The following is a 13,303-nucleotide window of genomic DNA, read 5'->3' on the forward strand; positions in this document are numbered from 1 at the left end:
CCATCTCTTTAGTGTGCAAAACTATTTCCAACTTTGATAAAAGATAAAATAATATTTATACCGTAAATAAATTTTTTTTGTGATCTATTATCAGTACACATTTATTCATACACCTCTTTTTATGTGTATTCTTGGGTCATATAAATGTTTATAGGTAAAAGGGGGTCATGACAATTAATAAATGGGACATCGTGAAAAATGAAAAGCTTCTGTAAGGCAAAGGACACTGTCAATAGGACAAAACTGCAGCCTACAGAATGGGAAAAGATCTTCACCAACCCCACATCTGACAGAGGGCTGATCTCCAAAATATATAAAGAACTCAAGAAACTAGACACTAAAAATAAATAATCCAATTTAAAAATGGGATACAGATCTAAAGAGAATTCTCAACACAGGAATCTCAAATAGCCAAGAAACACCTATAGAAATGTTCACCTTAGCCATCAGGGAAAAGCAAATCAAAATGACTCTGAGATTCCATCTTACATCAGAATGACTAAAATCAAAACCACAAGTGACAGCTCATGCTGGCAAGGATGTGGAGCAAGGGCAACACTGTTCCATTGCTGGTGGGAGTACAAACTTGTAAAGCCACTTTGGAAAGCAATATGGTTATTTCTCATAAAATGGAGAATCAATCTATCTCAACACCCAGCTACACCACTCTTGGACATATACCCAAATGGATACCACAAGGACACTTGCTTAACTATGTTCATATCAGCTATATTTGGAAATAAGTAAACTGGAAATCTGGAATCAGAACCTGGAAACAACCTAGATGTTCCTGAACAAAAGAATAGACAAAGAAAATGTGGTACATTTACACAATGGAGTATTTCTCAGCTCTTAAAAACAATGACATCATGAAATTTTCAGGCAAATGCATGGAACTAAAAAAAATTATCCTGAGTGAGGTAACCCAGATCCAGAAAGACAAACATGATATGTATTCACTTATGAATGAATATTAGATGTAAACTAAAGGCTAACCATGCTACAATCTACAGACTCAGACAAGCTATGTAACAAGGAAGACTCAAGAGGGGACAATTGGATCTTCCTGGGAAGGGAAAATACAATAGATTTTATGGGTGGACTGGAGGAGGGTGGGGGTGAGAACAGAAAGAATCAGGTTCGGGGGATGGAAAGGGAGAGTACTGAAAAGGGGGGCATTTGGGGATGAGGTAGAAACCTTGTGTATGGGAAACTCACAGGAATCTACAAGGATGACGACAGCTAAGACTCTGAGCAATAGGAGATATGTAGCCTGAACTGGCCATCTCTTATAATCAGCCAATCCTTCAGTGAAGGAATTGGGACACCAACCCAGCCACATGACTTTCAACCTACAATTTATTAGTCCTGCCTGCAAGATGTGCTGGGGTAAATGTGCCACAGAAATTGTGGGAGTGGCCAACCAATAACTGTCCAGCCTGAGACCCATGCCCCAAGAGGGAACCCACCCCTGACACTGCCTGGTGTGCCAGGACCCAGAGGTTGTATAGCCCAGAGACCTAGGAAAGAAACAACTGGCAAGAAAAAAAATCAGCATAGTGATGTCTAATGATATTCTGCTATACTCATAGATTGGTGCCTAGCCAAGTGTTATCAGAGGGGCCTCACCTAGAAACTGATGGAAACAGATGCAGAGATCCACCGCCAAACATTAGGTGGAGCTCTGGGTATCCTGCAGAAGAGGGGGAGGAAGGATTGTAGGAACCAGGGAGGTCAAGGAAACCACAAGAAAACTCACAGAATCAACTAACCTGGGCTCACAGGGGCTCACAGAAACTGAACCAATGACCAGGGAGCCTGCATGGGACTGACCTAGACCCTCTGCATGTATGTCACAATTGTGTAGCTTTGTCTCGTTATGGAACTCGCAACAGTGGGCTTTGCCAGCTTTGAGGACCCTATTCCTCATACTGGGTTGCTTTGTCCAGCCTTAATACATGGGGAGATGCCTAGTCTTACTGCAATTTGACATGCTGTATTTAGTTGACACTTGTGGGAGACCTGCCCTTTTCTGAATTGAAATGGAAGAGGAATAGATTGAAGGGTCAGAAGGGGGAGGTGGGGGAAGGGACTGGGACTGGGAGGAGAGGACGGAGGGGAAACTGCTGTTGGCATGTAAAATAATGATAATTTTTGAAGGGGGGTCATGAGCAGAAAGTCTTAGGAAGCCCCCAGAGTACCACATGCTTGCTGGCCGTCCCGTTTGCTCTGCCTGGAGCCAATGCTAGGAATCCAGACAAGCTTGGAACAAAATCTCTGGAGTCATAAGCCAAAATAAATCCTCCTTGAAGTTGGCCCTCACGGGTGTTTTTGCACAACAGAGGCTGACTCCCTTAGTATCCATTTCGTTGGATGTAGTTGTACCTTCTGCCACAAATACCTCTTTCTGGAAATTTTAGCACACAGTGAAGGCACGTGCCTTCCTGCATGGTTCACAATCAGATCTTGGGCTGCCTAAAAGTAGCTCTTAAGCCTATTTTATTCCCAGAGCCAGCATAGAATTCAGCTATCCTTAATTTTGTTGCAATAACCAGATTATGTCTCCTTGGGGTCAGAAAAAAGCAACCAGGTCTCCAAGCACTTCAGAGTCATTTGCCTTATAATTAAAATGAGAATTCATGCTTGATTTCTTTGTGCTTTAATTGTGTGTGTGTGTGTGTGTGTGTGTGTGTGTGTGTGTGTGTCACAAATATCTCTTTAAAAAAAAACAATGAAATTAAGTGAACACCCTGGTTCGTGTAGCAACCATATGATGTGAACATCTTTCTCACTCCTAAATTAGCCACACCATTAGCAACAAAAGATCAGCATTAGAAGCAGATGCCACGAAAACTCTAAAGAGGCACTAAGTACGAGTACAAGTATAATATAATATTGTTACAAGGAAAATGACACCAGTCCTTTTGAAGGAAACTCTAAAGTAGTCTCCAAAAAATGAACATGAAATTCCAGCATGGCCTCTTGTCAAATACTGGAGCACTGGTCACTGGCATAAAACTCCTTTTGTGTTTGGTGATATATTTGGCAAAAAAGGAGGAGACTTTTGTTTTTCTCCTGTAAAGTCATTGTCCCTAGATAGAGTGCCACACGATCAAAATCCGCTCTATAGTTGCTTTTCACCACCACCACCACCACCCGCCCCTGCTTCTCTACATCCTGTCACATCTATCACCAGTATTCTTATGGGTACTGCATGGTTACATTAAGTGCAAAATCCTGCAGATATGGATGTTTGTGGTTGTGTGGGCTGACAGTCCGTAGCTCTCATCGGATTCTTAAATCACAGTCACTGCTAACAACTACTGTGAAGTTATCCCACTTGACAATTTTCTAAGAACTTCACATACATTGATTCACTTAATCCTCACAATAATCCTCTGGGTGAGTTTTACTATTATCCCCATTTTACAAAGAATGAAGCTGAGCACTACGAAGTTGATAATTCACCAAAAACACAAATGGGGCTTATAATTGTGGAATCCAGAGGAGGAGTCCCACAGTCTGACACCTCACCTCGGGCTATGTTCTGAATTATGTGGCTTCCCTGGATTCCCGAAAGACTTCTGGGCTGTCGTTAAGGTGTCCAGGCAGAGCTGGAGTGGAAGGCTGCCAGGCTCTGCATCTCTTGGCAACGATGGGACACTTAAGCCAAAGCATATTACCCCTCTCCCACAGAGAGAGACAAAGGGGGGAGGGAGAGGGGAAAGGAAAGGCGAGAGGGAGGGAGAGGTATATACCACGCAGGTACTCAACTGTGTCTTTAAGCTAATTCATTACTTACAGTTTTCATCTTTGTGAATGATGAGACTACCAGCACATCCTATTCTTCCTACAATGTGCTACTATTTCTCTCAAGATTCGAATGCTAAAGTTGCTCCTACCACCCAAGGGTTCAGATTTCTCCATCCATCTTTCAACAGTCTCTCAAATGGTCCAGATCCAAAAGGCAAGGGCCCCATAACCCAACTGAGCTCACCCCAGCTGCCGTTCAGTCTAGAACTCCACCCTGTCCCACAGAAGCTTTCTCAAAGTGACTGTTGGGGTGTGCCCCAGCTTTCCCCAGGAATGCTCCCACATACCTACAATGGTGTACTTCGCTGTGGCCTCAGGAATATAACAGACAGCTGTTACTAAATCTGTGGCAACTTCCCAACTGCCATTATACTGTCCTTTTCCATGTCACAGAACCACACATTGGTTAAGTGACAAAAGCCTTTAGAGAGATTGTTTTTATTTTTCCAATGCTTCTTCAGATCAATGAAACTCTTCCTCTCAGACTCCTCCCCTCTAGCCAAGAGAGAGAGAGAATAAATGGGAGGAGCAGAGTTAGCCACCAAGTTGCCCAGTTCCCTCCTTACTCTTTTGCTTGAGTGCGGTGGCAGTCGCTTAATACGTAGGGTCTAACATTTGCTTACTGGATATTCAGTGACCATTGACTTATTTCTAAGAACGAAAACAGTTCCCCACTAAGCACAGAAACCACCATCATCATTAGAGTTTAGGAAAAAGGTTAAATGCTAGGGAGCTATGGACCCAAAAGGGACCTGGCCCTTCCTTAGGATCCTTCCATCCTGGTAAGAATCTGGGTTGCTTTGATGGACACAGATCAACTGGGACATTGAAGATTTATAAAATAGGCTTTGGATTCTGTCAAATCATCAATACACAAGTCTCAAGGTATCCTCTGGAATCATTAGACTGGGTAATTCTACAAAAATAAAAACACAGATTAGAGTGTACAATAAAGCACTCAGAGTGGGGGTATTTGTATACTATGGATCCAATCAAAACAAAATTCAAATAAAATAGAATGGAATAGATAAACATCCAATATTGGTGCCCCAACAGGGTAAAACATACCATGTTCCTCCAGGTCTACATCTCCTGACTTCATTGTTTCAGCTTTCAGCTCCATAGTTTTAGATTTTCCTGTATCTTCCTGTGATAGCAGTTTGTTTCTGGGGGGAAAAAAACTTTGATGTTCTTTACCTGCGGGTGCTACCAACCCTCTGAGCTCTCCTGTCCTGTCATCTCTGACAGCTCCTCTACCTGACCCAGCTCTCTTTCATCTCCAGAATCCTGGGGAATCCCATTCCAGTTCAGTGTGGCCTGATCAAGCTGTTGTTGAAGACACATTCTAGCCTCATCTTCGTGATTCACCCATGCTGGGAGATAACTAGAGGTACTAAAAAGGTGCCAGACTTTAGGTGCCATTATATGAACGCCGCTAGGCTATTAAATGATAATGGCACTATTCAAAATCTGGATTCTGTTTTTCAGTTGCTAAGTATCCAGACTTTTTTTTCTTTTTGCAGTATTGAGAGTTGGGTCCGGGCCTTGTGCATACCAGGCCAGTACTCTACCACTGAGCGACATGCCCAGCCGATCTCATTCAAGAAGTGCCTCGGTTGATCACTGAGGGATTCCTGCAACTTCAGGCCATTAAGTAAACCTCAAGCTTTTCCAAAAGCCACAGAACACTTTACCATTAACGAAACCATAGTTCCCTCACCACTTTGTCCCTTAAAGTCCCCCAAATCCTTTCATATAGAGTGCATCTTGATAGCATAGCATTGACTGTCCCATGACACCTCTGCTTCAAATCTAGCCTGAGGCAGTTTGCCAGACTATGTTGAGAAGAGACACTCTACCATCAGGGATGATTTGGCATGGTCAGCTATGGGAAGGAAAATGTGAAACTGCAGGAATCACCTAAAAAAGCAGGTCTAATTGGGAGGCCTGAAATATGGCCAGGTCAACTGGCTCCTCACAGCTATTCCCAAGGCTCAGGAACTTCGGCTTCATTCTCATCTAATGGGCACCAGCTCACGGAAGACAGCTCATTTACCAGCAAATAAAGAACCGGGTTTATTTTTTCCATTCCCCACCACCACCTTAGAGAAACAGCTGCACATGAACAAATTTGCAAGGTTGGTTTTGTGTGCAGTTGATGAAAACTTAGCCTGATTCCAGTCTTAGCATGGGCTGAAGACAAATCGAAACCACATCCTCTAGCTTGGCCCCCTGCTGGGTGAAGCTGCTCCTCCTACTTCACTCACAGCATCCTTCCTTCCCTGCTCCAGCAAGACCTGCTTTGGGACAGGAAAGAGACTTTCTCACAGTCTCTCCTTGCATCTACATCAGTCTCTTCTGCACCTGGGGTCTCCCTGGGGGCTTCTCGGGGGAAGTCTGACTAAGCCTGACCTTGCCTTGGTTTATGAGGGTAATGAAATCACAGCCCCAGGTGGAGTGGCTGCAGGTGCACGTGGGCAGCCACTCAGAGCCTTGTTATTTCTATAATCTGTCACATGCTGTCTCCTGCTTGGGGTCATGCATTACAATTTAATGAAAGTGTTTTCTTGGTAAGACAAATCTTGTCCTTGCCAATCCAATTAAATTTATAAAACTCACCTGGAAAATTTTAGCGAAGTGGGCTGCAAAGTGGTTGTTTTTCTCTCTTCTTGGTTTTCTCTATTTGAAATTGCTGGACCAGAACTGACCATGACTTGGCAAAGCAGAGATTGGTGGGAAAGTTTGAAAGATCTAGTTCTAACATGTGACTCTAAGCAACTAGTCTCTATTCTGTGGGGATTAGGTCCTTATGGATAAAAGTACTGATTTGATCTTATTAGTGTGAATAATACCTTTGCATTTGTTACTCGATGCTACATAGCAGATGTCTGCAAGACAATACTGCTAGGTAGATGAAATGTCAATTGTAAAAGCCATCAGGCTTCTCAGAAAACAATGGTTAGCCGGGCGGTGGTGGCACACGCCTTTAATCCCAGCACTCAGGAGGCTGAGCCAGAAGGATCTCTGTGAGTTCAAGGCCAGCCTGGTCTACACAGAGAGATCCAGGACAGACACCAAAACTACACAGAAAAACTCTGTCTTGAAAAAATACAAAAAAGACAAGGAAGGAAGGGGGGGAGGGAGGGAGGGAGGGAGGGAGGGAGAGAGAGAGAGAGAGAGAGAGAGAGAGAGAGAGAGAGAGAAAGAAAGAAAGAAAGAAAGAAAGAAAGAAAGAAAGAAAGAAAGAAAGAAAGAAAGAAAGAAAGAAAGAAGGAAAGAAAGAAAACACAATTAAGGCCTCTAAAATCTGCCTGCACACTTCCCAAATTTATAACCTACTTTCTTTTGAAAAGGAATTTTGGGTATCTGAGGACTACTGTCTTAGTTAGCACTTCTGTTGCTGTGAAGAGACACCATGACCATGGCAACTATTATAAAGTAAAACATTTCATTGAGGTGGTGGCTTACAGTGTGGAGGTTCAGTCCATTATCATCATGGCAGAGAGCACAGTGGCTTGCAGGCAGAGGTGGTGCTGGAGAAGGAGCTGAGAGTTCTACATCTTGCAGGCAACAGGAAATAGACTGAGACACTGGGCAGTATCCTGAGCATAGGAAATCTCAAAGCTCACCCCCACAGTGACACACTTCCTCCAACAAGGCCATTCCCACTCTAACAAAGCCACACATCCTAATAGTGCCCCTCCCTATGAGCTTATGGGGGGTAATTAGATTCAAACTGCTACAGCTACCTCATCGTCTCTACATAGGGATGACGACCTTAAACATCTGCTCCTCCTGCTTCCCCTTCTGCAGCACATGCCTGGGGAAAGCTGGGATACATCTGAGCTGAGCAGTCACCTTGAGAAAGCTTCTATGGGACAAGGTAGCTTTCTAGACAGATTGGCAGTTGGGGTGACCATATTGAATCCTTCTAAACCGCATGCTTTCCCCAAGAGAGATGACAAAAATTGCCAAAAAGACTTGTAAGTATGTCCCTGAGAAGGATCCTACACACAGAACTTAGCCCCTTGGACCTCAGTCACCCTCCAGATCTTGGCTCTATCATGGCAACTAATTTAATCAGGTTTTTTTTTTTTTTAAAGAATACTATGTACTTTTCAACCTGCCTCAAAAGGATATTTGAATTGAATTATCCAATCTTTTATTAAGAATATTAAAGTTAATCTCAAAATTTTCTGTCACAAAATATTTTAAAGATAAAAATAAACATTTTCCCCATTAAAGTACTCAAATTAAATTTTTCTTTAAATTAAGAGGTTTACTGAAATAGGACATGGGGGTTGGTGAACATGAATCAAAGCATTCTTTTTAAGTAAGTTTCTCCAATTGTAGTTGATTCAAAGGAAAAGTCATTACTTAGAAGAAAAGCATTTTTCTATTTTTTGACACAACTATTACTTGACTTAACAAAAACGTAATTATTCTTTTTATTAACAGCAAAACCTATTAAAAAGTGGTTATTTTTCCAAACTAAAACTGCTAGGGGCTGGGAACATGACTTAGTCAATAGAGTGACTGGTGCATAAGCCTGAGAACCTGAGTTCGGATCCCAGCAACTACGGTTTTTAAAGGCAGGTGTGGCAGTGTGCTCTGGAATCCTGGTGCTGGGGAAGCAGAGAAGGAAGATCCCAGGATCTCACTGACCAGCCAGGCTTGTTGATCTGTGAGCTTCAAGTTCACTGAGAGAGCCCATCTCAGAAATAATCAAGACAGTCATGCAAACACACACACACACACACACACACACACACACACACACTCACACACACATGCACATACGCACATACACACACATGCACATACACACACACATGCACACATACACACACTCACATACACACACACTCACATACACACACGCATACACACTCACATGCACATACACACATATACATACACACACACTCACACTCACACATATACACACATGCACATACACGCATATACACACACACTCACATGCACATACACACATATATTACACATACACACACTCACATGAACACACATACACATGAAAAAAAATAGTTATTCATACAAGCAGCATGGATGCCAACATCAATAATTTCAACAGCTCTATCCCCACTCTGTTCCATCTCCATATATTCCTAATTTTTTTTGTTTATTTGTTTACCATCTTAGGCTTTAAGATCTTATTTTATTTCTCAAAAAATATTCATTTTAGTCCCTTGTAAGTATGCCAAATGGCATACTGCTCTTATTTTGAGAACAAAATAGGACCATGGTACACAAGAACAGATTCCCATTATATTTATTTTCCAGTACTGCTTCCATCATTTAATTCAGATTCTCCAAAACAAAAGGTAAATTAAATTTAAATGCCTATTTCTGGGGGAATAATTGCAATTATTTTCTACCTGAGAAAATATGTAGAAAATTCAATATTACTAGTTTTATCTAGACCGATCTTGAAATGTCTAGGTTATAGTAGATACCCTTGAGAAAAGTGATCAAAGTAAGTAAGTTTTCAAAATTCATTTTTTTCATATGAAAAATCTTCAAAACTTGTTTCTTTTGGACTGGAACTTTATTCAGTGGTAGAGTGCTTACCTAGCACTCATGAGACCCTGGGTCTGACTACTCACTGAGTGGCCTGTACCACTAACTGGGGCAATGGTGACATCCAGAACTGGCTGCTGCTGAGGACCATCACAAACCACAGTGGGTTTGTGATCCCACCGTGGCTGGGATCTGTGCTGAAGTCCAAGTCCTATATTGCCACCAAATGTCACATAGAAGCCCAGGGTTGGTGCAGCAACCTGAGGCCTTGGTGGCGTCTTCCTATCGCCAGAACGATCCCTACCTGATTGGCCATTGCTTCCACCAGGAGCCAGGATGTTATCTGCGCCCAAGCTGCAGCTGGGGGCCATGTCTGGGTCTGTGTTAATGTCTTGGCCCGTGTCACCTCAGGGGCCCATAGGAACCATGGTGAAATGAAATCAGAGGGCCATGCTGAGCCGGCTAGCACCGCCCTTCCCTGGCTCAGGGAAAGCTGGCCTTGCTTCTGGCTGAACATTGCAGCAAGATAGCTAGCCCCAACCCTCAGGGGAGAGCTGGCCCCTGCACTTGGGTAGGATGACCCCACCCACTCACCACAGGTGAGGGTGAATCAGTCCTGAGGGCATGGACATAGGGGAGCTGACTCTACCTCTTGCCTAAGGCAGGTGACACCTGTGGTCTGGACTGACCAGCTCAGCTACCACCCAGGCCCACAGCCGGGCCTTGGGTTGGCCCACCCTAACATCTACCCCACCTAGGACCTGCTGGAGCTCCCGAAGGGACTGCTTCTGTGGAACAGTATCTGTAGGGATCTCCATGACTGTGGGATGACCCAGGGGAGTTCCGGTGAGGGTCCCGTGATGATGGTGCGCCAGGTGCCAGGGGCCTTGAGCCACACCAAGGTCTCATTGCAATGAACACTGGTTAGTGGTGCCGATTGGACAAAAGAACATACTATGCGACACACCGAGGCTCCCTATGCCAGCGGAAGGACTGAGGAGGTGGTCAAGAGGCAGGAGAGGAAGAGAAGCAAAGAGGTGGGGTGGTGGTTGTTGTGTCTGTTTTCGGTTTGGTTCTTCTTGTTTTGGTTGGTTGGCTTGCTTGCTTGCTTTGTTTTGGTTTGGTTTGATTTTTTAAAATGTTTCTTTTGAGGGGAGTACTGCTGGGGTAAGGGAGGAGGTGGGGAACTGGGAGGTGGGTGGAATTAGGGTGCGTGATCTGGAACGCCCAAAGAATCAATAAAGAAGTTCAATTTTTAAAAAGAAAGAAAAGGAAGAAAGAAAAGAAAATGGTTCCTCCGTCAAGTCCTACTGTCTGTGGTATAAAACAGGCCAGAAATCCAAAAGTTGTTCATTGAAGAATTACAATTCGAACCTGCTGGACAAATAGAAGTTTCATAGGCTTCAACAGCATAGACATTTTAGTAAATTGCCTTATGCTGAGAGAATTGAAGAAATAAATGAACGGAACAAGGAGTAAAGGAAGAAATCGAAAGACTCAGTATAGAAAGCAGATGGATCCAGGCACGACAGTCCTTGTGTGGCTAAAGAATGTCTCTGTTGGGGATTTCCTAAGAGGCCTGGAGCCCAAGGGACCTATGAGGGGACTATGGAACCATTAAATGCTATCCACAGAGGGGGAGCTGGCGATGGGTGCTAGCTGGACAAAGGTGCACCCAGGAGGTGGAAGAAACGGAATCACTATGTGAAACCTGTCCACTCAGAAACTGGAATAACCAAAGATTATGGCTGGGATTGGGGAAGAAAGATTTTCACCCAATTTGCAAATTCTTTGACAATTGTCTAAGATCACCAGATGAGCTTGGAAACACCTAGGCTAAGAAGATAACAGGGTAGATGAGCCTGGAGAAGTTAACTAATGTGTTTGCTTAGATTTTAAACTTTTTCTCAATTTAAAAAGTTCAAATTTTAGGCAAGATGAAATTAAAAAAAAAAAAAAAACCTGACCATATACCCAGCCAATTGTGCCAGGACACTTCTGACATTGTCAGCAATGAATCAAAATAAATGCAACGGTCTGCACTAAATGTGCCCATTTCACATATTTACTAAATGGGTTTTGAAAGTGTTTGTTAGAGTCTGAGATACATAAGTAGAAGTGTTGCTGAGGGAAACAGTTGTCTGTCCAGGTGTCCTGAAAGAATCATATCACAAGATAGGATGACCTCTTGATATCCTTCTTTCAATAACATAAGTACACACCATGTGCTTGGCCCTGGGCTAGACAGGTTGATACTCCACTGTGGGTGCTGGTGACATTTTTTTTATCTTTGCTTTGCTAGAAGTCAATATTTCTGGTTCCTCCCAAGTCTCCCAGTAGATCAGACCAAATTAACATTTGGTAACTAGCAGGAGAGCGAAGGAACACGGATGGGAAGCAACCGAAGTGAAAGCATTTAGAAGTCTCTCATCTGAACCAGACATTGGCAAGCTATGTCCCACAAGCCCAGCCCAGCCTGCTGCCTGGTTTTCACAACCAGCATGCTAAGTGTAAAATGGGAAGACAATCAGTCTTCAGAGAACAGTTGCCTGATTTTGCCTCCTGGTGCACAAACACAAGACAATAATTACTTTTTAAAAGCCTAAACAGTAGATTAAACTCTAGTGAGTCCATGCGGCTCTCCAGAGTGCTGCTGTTCTCTCCCTTGGCTTCCATCTCCTGAACTTGGACAGTTTTGTAAGTGTGGTGCTATCAGATTCTAGCTGTGACTAGAAGGAGTGAATATTTGCACCTGCCACAGTAATGCCATCAGTTGTCCAATCGTGTCCTTTGCTAATCCAGCCTTCATCAGATTTCCAAGCTAGCTCTCTGACATTTTAGACCTATGCATCCTGTTCTTTCATCAGCTTTCTATAAACCCTGACCACTCACGGAGCCTGTGTACTATAGGCTAGCTCAAGAAACGAATTTTACCAAAAAGCTAATGAGTAAACATCTCTAGCTTTTGGGGAATGGAAACGTTGGTTATAACCACCTAATCCCACTGTTGTAGTGTGCAAGTAGCAACAGGAAATTGAAGCTGAAAGCATGGACAGACATCTCATCAGTTAAGAGCACACACTGCTCTGGCAGAGGAACACACTCCATTGCCTGGAACCCATGTTAGATGGCTTGCAACTATAGCTCAAGGAGAATCAATGCCCTCTTCTGGCCACTGCAGGCACTGCACACATGCAAAAACCCACACACAGATACACACAAGCCCAGCCCAGCCTGCTGCCTGGTTTTCACGGCCAGCATGCTAAGTATAAAATGGGAAGGCAGTCTTCAGAGAACAGTTGCCTGGTTTTGCCTCCTGGTGCACAAACACAAGACAATAATTACTTTTAAGAAGCCTAAACAGTAGACTAAACTCTAGTGAGTCACAATACATGTGATTAAAACTAAATAGAAACTCTTTAGAGACTATCTGAAAAGTACCCTGTCAGGGTGTGTTCCAACAAAACCCTACTCATTGGAACTAGAAAGTGGCCTGGCTCTGGCCTACGAATGCCAACTCTGACCTAACTTGTTCTTGGGTGTTCTAACCCAAGTTATTAACTATCTATGCAGAAACTTCATTTTCTATTATAACCATTTTAAAAAGATGGGGTATAGGGAATGGTACTGTCATATCTTAAATATATGCATAAATAATCTAATCAACCAAGTGATAGTTTCTGGGAAAAATGAAACCCCTCACATAGCACAGGTTAAGTTGAATCTCCAAAACTAAATTTGAGTTTTGAGTCTTCCCAATGACCACAAGATCCTTAACTTTTATATCAGTGAGGTTAAGATAGGAGATGAGTGTCCAAGCAAACAAGACACTCTTCAAATGTGTGTGGCCTATTGCATACTCCTTAGCATTTCCGTCAAGAATGTCTTTGTCTCCCGGGCGGTGGTGGCACATGCCTTTAATCCCAGCACTCAGGAGGCAGAGTCAGGT

The sequence above is a fragment of the Peromyscus maniculatus genome, chromosome 1 (assembly GCF_049852395.1).
Source record: "Peromyscus maniculatus bairdii isolate BWxNUB_F1_BW_parent chromosome 1, HU_Pman_BW_mat_3.1, whole genome shotgun sequence".
Taxonomy (NCBI): domain Eukaryota; kingdom Metazoa; phylum Chordata; class Mammalia; order Rodentia; family Cricetidae; genus Peromyscus; species Peromyscus maniculatus.